At 44.1% G+C, this 12,596-nt stretch overlaps 1 protein-coding gene across 1 annotated transcript in view; it reads left to right on the top strand.

The window, feature by feature from the left end:
- Nucleotides 1-12,596, top strand: part of LOC146041984 (uncharacterized) — a 179,940-nt gene that overhangs the window by 31,771 nt on the left and 135,573 nt on the right. The window lies entirely within an intron of this gene.

Here is a 12,596-nt window from a genome sequence, read left to right on the forward strand (position 1 = left end):
AACTGAGCAAAACCCCAAGACCTTCAAAGATTGGGAATACACCGGGGCGACTTTGACCCTACAAAAGGGATAATTCGGTTAATCATTCCTGTGAAGAGAAGACTACCACAGCCCTCACACAAGATATTAGACGCCTGTATATATATTGAATTTTCCTTACACATCTGAAATCTACCCCATTGAGGGAGGTCACCATCTGAAATCTACCCCATTGAGGGAGGTCACCATAATCCCAGGAATTTTGGAGCAATACAAGTCGGTAGAAGCATTGTTAAAATCACTACCGATTTTCTGAGTCTGCCCCACTGAAGAACATCTTTATTGTCTACACTAATCTGAGGAAACACATGCTAGCACAAGCATTTTAATATCATAATGTACTAAACCCCTGATGAAGTCTTTTTCAAGACGAAACGCGTCGGGTTGCTTGTATTTCCGAAAAGGATATCATTTCCAGATGTGAAAATTATCTAATAAAAAGCACACTGGTTTTTTAAAAATATTTGTACTGTTTTTGTATTTTGACAATCTATTGGTGGTTAAAAAGCGCTCTCTATACCTCCTTTCTTTCCATTTCTAAACACCGCCTCCCACTAACAGGGGGGGCTATAGAGTAGCTGCTTACAACTTAAGGGCGCACGTGGGGTCATTCTTTTGATATATATATATATATATACTGTATATATGCAGGGCTATTTTTGTGCAGGCTCTAGCAGGAACTGTGGCCCTTATTCTAGTTCACACTTTCTGACAAAATATTTCTTAGATGGACAAAACCATGTGCACTGCAGGTGAGGCAGGTGTAAAACCCCACCCAAATCTAATTATCTCTGCACAAGTAACACCTGCCTCACCTGCAGTGCACATGGTTTTGTCCATCTAAGAAATATTTTGTCAGAAAGAGTGAACTAGAATAAGGGCCACAGTTCCTGCTGGAGCCTGCACAAAAATAGCCCTGTATATATGTATATTCCCCAATAGTGGTATGGCACCTAAGGTAGAAGCAGCAATTTTTGGTCTTTCTAGTGGACCTCTTTCTCCCACAGGAATGGCCAGCAGGAGGAAGCGGGAGAAAGAGGTCCTCTAGGAAAAAAAAACCCGAGAACGCGAACCAAGCGAACAGCTGAGCCGCACGGTACTCTTTGTACATCGTGCGGCTCCGCCTCCCGAATGCCGCTATTGGCCGCCTTGCGGCGTAGCGGCTCCTGATTGGCCGCTAGGCCGCAAGGCGGCCAATAGTGGCATTCGGGAGGCGGAGCCGCACGATGTACACAAACACTGTGCGGCTCTCTGCTGTTCGTCTGGTTTCGCGTTCTCGTTTTTTTTTTTTTGCAAAGACCCCTTACCTGGACTACGTCGCCCTGGGACAGGTGAGAATGGTTTCCTTCCACAGCTTCCTCCATGGATTTCGTTGGACTCCGGACGCCGACAGCGACGACGACATGGACAGCGACGTCGACATGGAGCCAGAAGACGACACAGGACATCAGGACCAGGGCTACCTACGGGATGAAGATAGGTAAGTATCAGTATGTAAGGGCTTTGGATGTATTAAAGTTTTATTTTAAATGTGTGTCAGTGTGTATTTATTTTACTATTTTTAATACTGTGGAATTACAAGACCCAGCGGGCCCTTTAATGCCCCGCAGGCTGGAATTTGTGGTTCTCCAAGTCCCAGCTTGCGGGGGAGGCTTGCTGGGACTCATAGTGCCCCAGTATTAGACAATAGATTATTCTTTTTTTTAGTGAAGAAAGTTTGGAGATGGGAAAAGCGCTATCCTGATGGTGTTGAAAAGGGTTAATTGTTGTGGGTGTAGAAAGAAGAATGGGTCAAGTACTGTAAAGGTAAAAATTAAGGTATTTATTGATTAATTGGTAGATATTAAATAATAAATAGTACAGATACTATGTGTGAGCCAGACTCTGTATGACCGGGGGGGGGGGGGGGAGTTTTGCTGCGGGGAATGGTGGTCGGCAGTTCTGGGTGGTGTTGCAGCCTTGTTACCCTAGGGGTAATGGGTACCCTTGATGGGTGTAAATGGTGTTTCTATACACCTACTCGGGGTCCCCAGTATGATGGGAATTTTCCTACACAAGTGTCGCCAGGGGAGAGTTCCCAATGGGTTTTCAGTTAGTCTGTACTAGACTACTTTAGCTACCGTGGGTCCTGAGCCCAGGACCTACGGCCTCTCCTGACGATTTGTGTGGGAAATGAACAGTTAGAATGTGACAGTCTGGCTTTGGTGGAGTGTGCAGAGAGGTGCCTCAAATGGGCTTCAGGCGATTCCGGCAGGAACCCCCTTACAATCACATAGGTAAATACCTATGCCCTCTCTGCTTCCTCACTTGGTTCCATGTCCGTGGTGTGTCCTCACAAGTTGCTGCTGGCGGCGTCCCTCATCGCAGCGTGTGTACACGTTCACTCACGGTTTGCTGGGCGTCTGAGGAGGATGTCCAACTGGGAGATTCTCCGTCCGGAGCGGGTACCAGGGCTCCCCTCGCTCTTTCTGAGTCAGAGTGTCTTCCGGGTCTCTGTTATCGCGAGACTCCGGACTTGCGGTGTTTAGCAGCGCCTGCTGCTGGATCTGAAAAAGCGGTGTTTTCTTTCTGCAGGAAAAAAGTTACAGAAAGTCTGAGTATGCTTGTGTGGGTGTCCTTTTCCTATGTTGAAGACGCGTTTCGACCTCAAAGGCCTTTTTCAAGCTTAGGAATCATCTAACCAGGATGGTCATTTATGCAATGTCTGCTTATTCGATTGGCTACTGATGTCGGCTTGTTACTGGTTCTCGGGATAGGTGGGAGGTGCTGGCATGCTGTCAGTCAAAAACGGGTCTAGGTAAATCCCGATATGGGAGTCTGTATTGTTTCTGTACTGAGTCTATATGCGGGTTCAATATATATATACGTGGGTTTGTAAGAAGTGGTCCTATATGATGTAGGCGCATTAAGTAAAATTCTTAAGATTCTTATCATATATATATAGCCTTTAAAAAAGGACGCTACATTGGGTGTTTATGTGGTTTGTTGAGTGTGTACTGCGAAAGAGAGTGATAATGTCTATGGTACCTAGTGATGGGTTTATGTGTGGAAATGTATTTTTGCGAAAATGCATGTGGGAAAAGGAAAGAAAAAGGGGGAAGTGTGTGATAGAAAGGTTTAGGAAATGGTATAGAGAAAATAGAGGTATAGAATTCTGAGATACTGTAGATAAAGTAATGCAGGTGTAATAATGTTTAACAGTACCCATGTCATAACAATGGTGGTATGATTTTATGTAGCTAGCCTTAATAGGGTTGTGGTGTGGGGCTGCTGCTTTGCTGGGTTATGGAGAGAGATAAAGTATGGGGAAATAAACGTAAATGTATGTATATTTTTAGATATCTATGATCGTTGGTGTTTTGGGGGTGTTACAGTATCGTTGCCACATTGAAATCTATGTTTAAGCCTTTCGGTTCCAGTGTCTTAAGTGTGTATATCCACTTGAGTTCTTCCTTATCGAGCTGTTTTTCATAATTTCCCCCTCTCCAGTTTTGTGTTACGCTGGTGATGATCGTGAATTGTAAACTGGTGGGGTCTTGGTTGTGTTTCTCTTTGTAGTGTGCAGACAGGCTATGCTGCTCATAGCCTTTTCGTATGTTACGTATGTGTTCCGCTAGCCGTATTTTAAACGGTCTTATTGTGCGGCCCACATATTGTATGTCACAGGGGCACCAAAGGAGGTAAATCACCCCCTTTGTGTGGCATGTCAGCTCCTGTTTGATTTTGAATTGTTGTTTAGTAGTTGTGGACGAGAAAGTTTTTCTTTTTTTGCCTGTCGTGAGTTTGCATGTTTGGCAGCCTATGCAAGTTCCACAACGGTGGAATCCATGTGTGTCGGTATTGTTGTTGAGTTTAGTCTGTATGTAGGTTTTTGGCGGTATGTGGTTTTGTACTAATTTCTTCTTGATGTCTGGCGCCTTCCTGTATATTACCTTAGGGTGTTTTGGTAAGATGTTTGATAATGTCTCATCCTTAAGTAGTGTCTTCCAGTGTTTGCTGATGAGCTGTTTTACCTCACCTGCTGAGCTGCTAAATTCAGTAATGAAGTATACATTTGTGTCTGCATTTCCCTTTCCATCAGTTTTTATTTTTGTTTGTAGTAGATCTTGCCTGTTTTTGTCTTCTGCTTTGTGGAATGCCTCATTTATCAGTTCCTTATTGTATTTCTTTTGTTTGAATTGGTTTTTTAGTGTTTCACTTTGTTCCCTGAAGTCCTCTATGTGTGTGCAGTTCCGTCGTAGTCTGGTGAACTGGCCCAGGGGTATGCTCCTGAGCCAGTTTTGGTGGTGGCCGCTGTCTGATAAAATGTAGCTGTTCACGTCAACTGTTTTGTGAAATGTCTTGGTGGATAATTCGTTATTGGTGATATGTATGTCTAAGTCAAGGAATTCAACCCTTACTTTGCTGTAGTGGGAGTTGAAGGTCAGGTTTCTGTCATAGTTGTTTAGTTGTTGTATGAAGCTGTTGAGTGATTTTTAGGTGCCTTGCCAAATGAACAGTATGTCGTCTATGTAACGCCGCCATAGAACCAAATTCGCCCCCAGGTCGTCGCGCCCCCAGATGGCTTCTTCCTCCCACATGCTCATGAAGAGGTTGGCATAGCTGGGGGCGAATTTGGTCCCCATGGCGGTCCCTTGGCGCTGCAGATAAAAAGTGTTATTGAACCATGTGTAGTTATGCGTTAAGATGAATTCGATGGCTTTTGTGATGAAGTTGGTTTGTGTGTGATGTATGTTGTTATCCAGATTTAGGTAGTGTAGTGCGCTTGATATTCCTTGCTGATGCTGTATTACCGTGTAGAGTGACGTCACGTCGCTGGTAACCAGCCACATGTCGTCACTCCACGCGATGTTCTGTAGTGTCTGTAGGGTATGTGTGGTATCTCTGAGATGTGATGGTTGCTTACTGACTAGGGGTTGGAGGAATTGGTCTATGTATTGTGACAGATTTGTGGTGATTGAACTGATGCCTGAAATGATAGGTCTTCCTGGGGGGTGTGTAGGGTTCTTATGTATCTTGTGTAAGTAGTAGAATACGGGCACAACTGGGTGTTTTGGTAGTAAAAAGTCATATTCCTTCTTGTTCAAGATTCCTAATGTTAGTCCCTCATTGAGTAGAATGAGTAGTTCTTTTGTGTATTGTTGTGTCGGATCTGATTTGAGTGGGGTGTAGGTGTTTTGGTCTCCTAGGATTCTGTTTGCTTCGTCAATGTAGGTCTGTTTGTCTAAAAGTACAATCCCCCCCCCCCTTTGTCTGCTGGTTTTATGATTAATTTGGTATTGTTTTTGAGTTCCTCGAGTGCCTCATGTTCTTGTTTGTTTAAGTTTTCCCTCTTGTGTTTTGTTGGTTCTAAATCTTCCAAGTCCTGGATTACCAGTTGCTCGAAAGTCTTGATTATATGTCCTTTTGTATGTTGGGGGTTAAATGTTGACTTGGGTTTCAGGGTTGTGTGTACGTATGTGTCTTTGGTCTGTGTTGTGCTGTTTGTGATTATCGGATTCTGTGCAAAAAATTCTTTTTTTTACACCACAGCCCAGGGTGACCACAGCCCAGGGTCACCGGGGACAGCACCAGGCTTCAGCCTGGTCAGGTAAGTCCTGGAGGGGGGGGACCCCTTCATTGGGGGGGGTCCCCACTCCCCCAGGGCCCCTGGCCAGGCTGACCGGTCAGTAGGGTGATGTTTTGGCCGCGGGACCTTATATCATAAGTGTCCCCCGGCTGTGACATTACCCTGCTGGCTGGTTTGGCCTGGGGCTGGTTCTTAAAATACGGGGGACCCCTAGTCATTTTGTCCCCCGTATTTTGGGCACCGGACCTGGAGCCTGGGGCTGGTTGTTAAAAATAGGGGAACCCCTATTTGTCGGGTTCCCTGATTTTTAATTACCGGCCCCGGCTCCTTCAGCCTGGTGCTGGTTACAGCTGTGGGGGGGACCCCACGCCGATTTTTTTTTTATTTATTTAATTTTTCTTTTTTTTTTTACACCTTGCAGCCTGCACGGATCGGACTGATCCGTGCAGACTGCCTGTACGAATTCGTATTAGCGGCCGTATATACGTGCCGCTAATACGAATCATTACACCATCGGAGGGTTACAAAGCAGTCGTATCTGACTGCTTTGTACATTCCCCTCCGGAACACGACTTTGCATACAAATGAAACAGTCGTATGCAGTCATAGGGGAAATAACAATACGAAAAACTAGGTTTTTCATATTGGTAAATTTCCCCCTGTATGTCTAAAAAAGTACGTGCTGCACGTACTTTTTAGACTACATCTGAAAATTAACAGTACAAACATGGGTTCATCGCATCGCATGCATCCAAGTGCACATCGCATCACAAGCTGGAAGAAAAATTGTATAGAACCATAGCACAGTAAAAATTGATGCGTCTGTGGGCACCTTTAGACTATGTATACAATTTAGACTATCTGCATACATTATAGTGCAGATCTGCACTATATAGTCTATGCAGCCAAGACTTTCTGCATGAGATCCAGATGAGATTTTGACTATATAGTCAAAATCTCATCTGGATCTCATGCAGATTGTACAAGTGTGTACACAGCATATGACCCAACTTTTTAAATAGAAAACATCAATACTAAATATTTGTAGTACTCTTCACAAGAATTCCAAAGATTTAGATTCAAATAACAAAATGAAAGACTATATTAAAAAAAAGTTGATAAAGCTTTTCTTTAACATCCCATATGTCCACATTGAAATGTGACCAAATGCATAAACCTATTGGATGATAATGGCGATATTGCAAAACCGGTGATGCAAGTTGTTGTTGTTGTTGTTCTTCCTCCAGCAAATTGTGGTAATCAAAAGAACACTGATGCACTAAACCTTGCAGAGTAATAAAGTGGATGGAGATAAAATATTAACCAATCAGCTGTTTTACATTACACCACATAGTATTGCTCCTTATTCAGATGACACAACACAGTATGGCCCAATATTCACATTGCACCACGATGCATTGCTCCTTACAATACAAATTACTGTATCTCTACTTATTAAAATTTTGCCACCCTGTAGTGCAACTGATATACATAATGCCACATAGTAATATTGCTTACGTTATGCCCGGGGCTAATTCTGCCCCTTTCCGATTGTTGGGGGTCTGTGCATGTCCAAGTGCACATTTACGCATGTGCAGTCCCCGACAATGAATGGCTTTGGCGAGTTACACACTCACCGGCCGTTTGTTGCAGGTAGGGAGTGCTGGAGGCAGAAATGGGCTCGCCTATGGGAACACCCAGTGTTTTATGGACGTCCCCATCAAAATGCTGGGCGTTTCCATGGGAGTGCACGTGGGCCAATGCCTGCCTGGGGCAGGCAGCTGACATCACAGGTCATCAGCGGCCACCCCCTCTTTGGCGGACACTGAAGAGAAAAAATTCAGTACAGACTCACTTTTATTTCCAAAGGTAGAAGAAATCATTTAGTGGTCGGCGACCATCGAATGATTTCTCCTGCTAGCAGATGCCTTATGCACACAATTAAGACAATTTATTAAATGAACAAATAATACAAAAATTAATTAATTAAACTAATTAAACACGAATTACATACACAGCGATATCAATAAAGGTAAAAAAGGTTAAAAAACATGTGCAAATAGCAAAATGCTTATTTGATAGGTATATAGTTACCAAGTCCCGGTAGAGCTTTGTCATATGCGCATATGATACAGGTGCTAGTGTCCCGAATTTGAAGGATAAAATACCAGCGCTCTGTGGGGGTGAATGACACCTGTAGAATCTCCCACAGGGTTTTTTTGTGTTGTAATCCACAGCGAGGGTTTTTTTGAATGGCAACCAATAATTTTGAAGAGCCGATAGAGTCGACACTTACGTGTCGGCGGAGACAAAAGCCACAGGTCTTGAATAGGAGCCCCTGCTGCCGCCATTTGAGCGAGTGGACCTGGAGGAATCTCGCATTCATCGAGCTCCACAATATTCAGCCTACCTCGGTCCCCGCTACGTTTCCAGCAGCGCAGCAGTGGTGTGTCACTGGAGATAACTTACAGCCAGCTTACCATCTCACGGCACACAGCAGTCACGCTCATAGCAGAGCGCACGAGATCACCATCCCAAGTAGCCTCCGTCTGTCGCAGTGTCCAGCGGCTTGCACTTGGCTGTCTGGCCGGTGCGGCTGCCTTGCTACCATCTGACACCACCAGGCGTGGGGCACATCGGTGTACTCGCTCTCCCAACTCGGGACCTGCTACAAATTATTGCCCGCAAGTAAGAACTGTGGCTTTTGTCTCCGCCGACACGTAAGTGTCGACTCTATCGGCTCTTCAAAATTATTGGTTGCCATTCAAAAAAACCCTCGCTGTGGATTACAACACAAAAAAACCCTGTGGGAGATTCTACAGGTGTCATTCACCCCCACAGAGCGCTGGTATTTTATCCTTCAAATTCGGGACACTAGCACCTGTATCATATGCGCATATGACAAAGCTCTACCGGGACTTGGTAACTATATACCTATCAAATAAGCATTTTGCTATTTGCACATGTTTTTTAACCTTTTTTACCTTTATTGATATCGCTGTGTATGTAATTCGTGTTTAATTAGTTTAATTAATTAATTTTTGTATTATTTGTTCATTTAATAAATTGTCTTAATTGTGTGCATAAGGCGCCTACTGGTATTCCCTTCTTTCTGTATACTTTTTTGGGGGCGGCACCCCCCTCCCAGAGGGCAGCCATTTGCACACAGCACTCAAACTTTGGCCCATAGCGCTCAAAATATATTGGTTTCTCCTGCTAGCAGATGCATGCGAAAGGATGTGTTAGCGAACACATCCCCTCGCGTGGTACCAAGGGGATTTGGCAGCGTGGGGGGCGGGCGTTCAGCGGGGCAGTGTTTCAGCACTCGGTAAGAAGAGAACTTCACTGCTTACCGAACCTTACAGAATCACCCCCTTTATCTCCATCCACTTTGTCTTTCTTCAAGGCTTAGTACATAGGCCCCTATAGTGCAATTCTCTGTTATCTTATATTGTGAAGTAATATTCTCTTTATGCACTTACACTTCTATAAACCAGTGGTTCCCAAACTATTTGGAATCAAGGCACCCTAGAGCATTAACTTTGTTCATGGCACTCCTAGGTCAAATGTTTATTATTGAGAAGTTCAGAATAAAATATTAAATTAAGTAAATTGTGTGTACATGTCATCCCTACAGTCAGTTATATGGTAAGGGGCAGGATTTGCTTCTGTTTGTCAACATATCTTAAATTGATTATAAATAATTTTAATCGGTCTTGAACCACCAACCCAGGTCACCCCTGCAAGTGTCCTGAGGCACCAATGTTGTTTGGGAACTGCTGCTATAAGCTATATCAAGCTTTGAAAATAATCAAAATATACTAGTCTCTAGTTCAGTGGTGGCCAACCTGTGGCTCTTGAGCCTCATGCGGCTCTTCCCCTTGTAAAGTGCGGCTCCTGCTCCCACTGCTGCCCGCCGCCCACCATCTGTCCTAGTCCCTCCTGCTGCTGGTTCCCTGAATCTCTTCTCCTTCTGAGGGGAGGAGAGCACGCATCGCGTATCTCTCTTACCCCTTACTGTGCATCCTTGTGACTGGGCCGTCCACCAATCAGAGCTCGTGGGCCAGCAACCAATCAGGAGCCGGTCAGCGAGCTTTGATTGGTGGGCGGCCCAGTCACAGGGAAGTGAGGGGGAAGGAGAGGCGCAGTGTGCTGTGCTCTCCTCCCATCAGTGACATGACAGGAGGACTGCAGGGGGACACCAGACTGTCCTCTCCCCGCCTGGCAGCAGCAACAACAACGGTGAGTGCTGCTGCTGGGAAATTTGCACTGTGGGGGCATAGCAGTTTGTGGCACTGTGGGGGCATAGCAGTTTGTGGCACTGTGGGGACATAGCAGTTTGTGGCACTGTGGGGGCATAGCAGTTTGTGGCACTGTGGGGGCATAGCAGTTTGTGGCACTGTGGGGGCATACCTGGCACCGTGGGGGGCATATGTGTATCTGGCACTATTGGGGGCATATGTATATATGGAACTGCACTATTGGAGGCATATTTGTATCACACCCACCCAAGGGGTCAAAATAGACTACGCCCCTTTTTTTGTCGCATGCGCCTTTGGCGCGCGCATGATGTCGGCTCTTTAGCTTGACTAACGATATTTTTCGGCTCTTTACCTCTAACCGGTTGGCCACCCCTGCTCTAGTTCATTCCTATAATGCAAATCCACATGTTGTTATAGCTTGAAAAGAAAATAAATAAATATATACTGAGCAGCCAAATTATTATGACCACTTAACACGGCCATAACTTCACGTTGTTGCCGCTAGAGGCAGTGGCGTAACTATAACTTTTGCTCCCCCCTGCCAAAAAGTTTGTGGCAGGGGTCCAATCCAATTGAGAATTTGTGGGATGAGATCAAATGGGCCATCAGGCAGCTGGATCCAATACCATAAAATCTTAAGGAATTGGAAATTGCAGTTCATCGCATATGGTCTCAATAGATAGATAGATAGATAGATAGATAGATAGATAGATAGATAGATAGATAGATAGATAGATAGATAGATAGATAGATACCACTTTATTGTCATCACCCTAAATTAGGGCGACAAAATGCTAAATTCAGTTTAGCATCCATCCGAATAAAAAACCAGAATACATAAGCAAATTACAATGAATACTTAAAACCCATTAACCCTCCCACCCTGACCAAATTTTGTATTTAATTTTACAATAGCCCTAGGAAAAAAACTATTCCTCAGCCTACTAGTCCTACTCCGTAAACAACTAAAACGCCTGCCTGGCGGTAGTAACACAAATAAACCACCTGCCAACATCTCATAGAGTCCATGCTAAGAAGAATCCATGCAGTATTAAGGGCAAAAGGTGGTCCAGCATTGTATTGAAGGGTGGTCATAATAATTTGGCCGCTCAGTGTGTGTGTGTGTGTGTGTGTGTGTATCTCCCGCTTCCAGAGTGCAGTGTGCTGTGCCCGCACGGTGATCTTTATGCTGATTGCTTCTTTCTACTATGTATGTGAGATATTACACTTTTTAAGTAAATTGTTTCAAGATTTACTCATTGTGCGCTCCTTCTTATTTCTTCCTACATGCACCTTACCCTGAGGCTGAGACAAGCCTTTATTGGAGTGAGCAGCACCATACATCTGATGACGGATATCTCTCCTTTAAATTCATAGTAGCTGACTTTGCGCAGATTGAACTTGTATGTATATATATATATATATATATATATATATATATATATATATATATATATATGCATGCTTTGGGATGGCGGCACTCTAGGTCTTTTGTAAATAAATCACACCAGTCTGTGGGTCTTTTACAGCTCGACGTTTCATTCGGTTAGACTTTTTTCAAGAACAATTGCATACTGGAAAAAAGTCTAACCGACTTAAAAGTCGAGCTGTACATGACCCACGGAATGGTGTGATTTGTTTACAAAAGACCTACGAGTGGCACCATCCCAAAGCATATATCTACTTCAGGTATCTTGTATACCTTGGAAGGCACCGGGGCAAGTACTAGACAATAGTGGTATGGCGCTTAAGGTAGAAGCAGCAATTTTTGGCCTTTCTAGTGGACCTCTTTCTCCCACAGGAATGGCCAGCAGGAGGAAGCGGGAGAAAGAGGTCCTCTAGAAAGGCCAAAAATTGCTGCTTTTAGAGGAAAAGATATCCATCTTTTATTGGTGACTGTATTAAGTCCCAAAGGGATTGGCCTATCAGGCATATCTTAATCTCTATGGTTTATTTATAACGCCATAGAACCTTTTTATCAAAGATTTTTTTTTTGAAGAATACAGTTTATTGGGTCTAACATAAAAGGAGTTTACAGGATCTTTTTAAGGATAATAGGACTGTGTATCTATATATAGGCGCCATACCACTATTGGGGAGTGTATTGTGGTTATGGTTCCCTAAACCATAAGGGAACTTTGTGGTTGGGCAGACAATTTTCAATTGTTTTATTAATTTTGCTTTATTCACATCCTTGTGTAATCCAGTAGCGCGTTGAGGAATATTGGGATTCGATATATATATATATATATATATATATAACACTCCAGTAAGCAGCGGCACTCAGAGACTTGTAGACGGTGAAAAAAAACGTGGATTTATTGTCTACATGTTTCGGGGTACTTCCCCGTCTTCAGGACAAAAGCAAAGTGTACACACAGTGAAATATATACCCCACACAAAACTTACCCCTCCCGCTGTCTTCCCGCGCTTCCAGAGACGCCTCCCTCCGTCACCGTCCATTCACCCTCTGTGCGGCAGCCGGAAGTCGTCGCGTCGCATTCAGTGGTTGCCAAGGCGCCCAGAGGACTCTCACTCCTCCGGAACGCCCAGCCCCATCCTGTAGCTTCGCGTCTCCTTCCTGCCTTCACTGGATACTTCCGGGGACGCCAGGGTGCGTTGTCATGGAGACGCAGGAGACCCTGTAAAATACGTAATAACAGAAACAAAGAATGAAAAAACATTATACAAAGTATATACATATTACAAAACTTTAAAAACATTTA

Source organism: Crinia signifera, chromosome 1 (genome assembly GCF_055691185.1).
Source record: "Crinia signifera chromosome 1, ASM5569118v1, whole genome shotgun sequence".
NCBI classification, from domain to species: domain Eukaryota; kingdom Metazoa; phylum Chordata; class Amphibia; order Anura; family Myobatrachidae; genus Crinia; species Crinia signifera.